The sequence below is a fragment of the Pseudorasbora parva genome, chromosome 18 (assembly GCF_024679245.1).
Source record: "Pseudorasbora parva isolate DD20220531a chromosome 18, ASM2467924v1, whole genome shotgun sequence".
NCBI lineage: Eukaryota > Metazoa > Chordata > Actinopteri > Cypriniformes > Gobionidae > Pseudorasbora > Pseudorasbora parva.
Window position 1 is genome coordinate 662584 of NC_090189.1, and position 2500 is coordinate 665083.

The window sequence follows — 2500 nt, forward strand, 5'->3', positions numbered from 1 at the left end:
GCGGTGTGTGTGTGTGTGTGTGTGTGTGAGTGTGTGAGATGGGTAGGTTTAGGGGCGGTGTGTGTGTGTGTGTGTGTGTGTGTGTGTGTGTGTGTGTGTGTGTGTGTGTGTGTGTGTGAGTGAGTGAGATGGGTAGGTTTAGGGGCTGTGTGTGTGTGTGTGTGTGTGTGTGTGTGTGTGTGTGATGGGTAGGTTTAGGGGCAGTGTGTGTGTGTGTGTGTGAGTGAGATGGGTAGGTTTAGGGGCTGTGTGTGTGTGTGTGTGTGTGTGTGTGTGTGTGTGTGATGGGTAGGTTTAGGGGCAGTGTGTGTGTGTGTGTGTGTGTGTGTGTGTGTGTGTGTGTGTGTGTGTGTGAGTGAGTGAGATGGGTAGGTTTAGGGGCTGTGTGTGTGTGTGTGTGTGTGTGTGTGTGTGTGTGTGTGTGTGTGTGTGTGTGATGGGTAGGTTTAGGGGCAGTGTGTGTGTGTGTGTGTGTGAGTGAGATGGGTAGGTTTAGGGGCTGTGTGTGTGTGTGTGTGTGTGTGTGTGTGTGTGTGATGGGTAGGTTTAGGGGCAGTGTGTGTGTGTGTGTGTGTGTGTGTGTGTGTGTGTGTGTGTGTGTGTGTGTGTGTGTGTGTGTGTGTGTGTGTGTGTGTGTGTGATGGGTAGGTTTAGGGGCTGTGTGTGTGTGTGTGTGTGTGTGTGTGATGGGTAGGTTTAGGGGCTGTGTGTGTGTGTGTGTGTGTGTGTGTGTGTGTGTGTGTGTGTGTGTGTGTGTGTGTGTGTGATGGATAGGTTTAGGGGCAGTGTGTGTGTGTGTGTGTGTGTGTGTGTGTGTGTGTGTGAGTGAGATGGGTAGGTTTAGGGGCTGTGTGTGTGTGTGTGTGTGTGTGTGTGTGTGTGTGTGTGTGTGTGTGTGTGTGTGTGAGTGAGATGGGTAGGTTTAGGGGCGGTGTGTGTGTGTGTGTGTGTGTGTGTGTGTGTGTGTGTGATGGGTAGGTTTAGGGGCAGTGTGTGTGTGTGTGTGTGTGAGTGAGATGGGTAGGTTTAGGGGCTGTGTGTGTGTGTGTGTGTGTGTGTGTGTGTGTGTGATGGGTAGGTTTAGGGGCAGTGTGTGTGTGTGTGTGTGTGTGTGTGTGTGTGTGTGTGTGTGTGTGTGTGTGTGTGTGTGTGTGTGTGTGTGTGTGATGGGTAGGTTTAGGGGCTGTGTGTGTGTGTGTGTGTGTGTGTGATGGGTAGGTTTAGGGGCTGTGTGTGTGTGTGTGTGTGTGTGTGTGTGTGTGTGTGTGTGTGTGTGTGATGGATAGGTTTAGGGGCAGTGTGTGTGTGTGTGTGTGTGTGTGTGTGTGTGAGTGAGATGGGTAGGTTTAGGGGCTGTGTGTGTGTGTGTGTGTGTGTGTGTGTGTGTGTGTGTGTGTGTGTGTGAGTGAGATGGGTAGGTTTAGGGGCGGTGTGTGTGTGTGTGTGTGTGTGTGTGTGTGTGTGTGATGGGTAGGTTTAGGGGCAGTGTGTGTGTGTGTGTGTGTGTGTGAGTGAGATGGGTAGGTTTAGGGGCTGTGTGTGTGTGTGTGTGTGTGTGTGTGATGGGTAGGTTTAGGGGCAGTGTGTGTGTGTGTGTGTGTGTGTGTGTGTGTGTGTGTGTGTGTGTGTGTGTGTGTGTGTGTGTGTGTGTGTGTGTGTGTGTGTGTGTGATGGGTAGGTTTAGGGGCTGTGTGTGTGTGTGTGTGTGTGTGTGATGGGTAGGTTTAGGGGCTGTGTGTGTGTGTGTGTGTGTGTGTGTGTGTGTGTGTGTGTGTGTGTGTGTGTGTGTGTGTGTGATGGATAGGTTTAGGGGCAGTGTGTGTGTGTGTGTGTGTGTGTGTGTGTGTGTGTGTGTGAGTGAGATGGGTAGGTTTAGGGGCTGTGTGTGTGTGTGTGTGTGTGTGTGTGTGTGTGTGTGTGTGTGTGTGTGTGTGTGTGTGTGAGTGAGATGGGTAGGTTTAGGGGCGGTGTGTGTGTGTGTGTGTGTGTGTGTGTGTGTGTGTGAGTGTGTGAGATGGGTAGGTTTAGGGGCGGTGTGTGTGTGTGTGTGTGTGTGTGTGAGATGGGTAGGTTTAGGGGCGGTGTGTGTGTGTGTGTGTGTGTGTGTGTGTGATGGGTAGGTTTAGGGGCAGTGTGTGTGTGTGTGTGTGTGAGTGAGATGGGTAGGTTTAGGGGCTGTGTGTGTGTGTGTGTGTGTGTGTGTGTGTGTGTGTGTGTGTGTGTGTGTGATGGGTAGGTTTAGGGGCAGTGTGTGTGTGTGTGTGTGTGAGTGAGATGGGTAGGTTTAGGGGCTGTGTGTGTGTGTGTGTGTGTGTGTGTGTGTGTGTGTGTGTGAGTGAGATGGGTAGGTTTAGGGGCTGTGTGTGTGTGTGTGTGTGTGTGTGAGTGAGATGGGTAGGTTTAGGGGCTGTGTGTGTGTGTGTGTGTGTGTGTGTGTGTGTGTGTGTGTGTGTGTGTGTGTGTGTGTGTGTGTGTGTGTGTGTGATGGGTAGGTTTAGGG

The 2500-nt window shown here is 51.7% G+C and overlaps 1 protein-coding gene across 1 annotated transcript in view; it reads right to left on the reverse strand.

Annotated features, from left to right (window-relative positions):
- The window catches only part of jmy (junction mediating and regulatory protein, p53 cofactor), a 37978-nt gene that overhangs the window by 8295 nt on the left and 27183 nt on the right, over nt 1-2500 (reverse strand).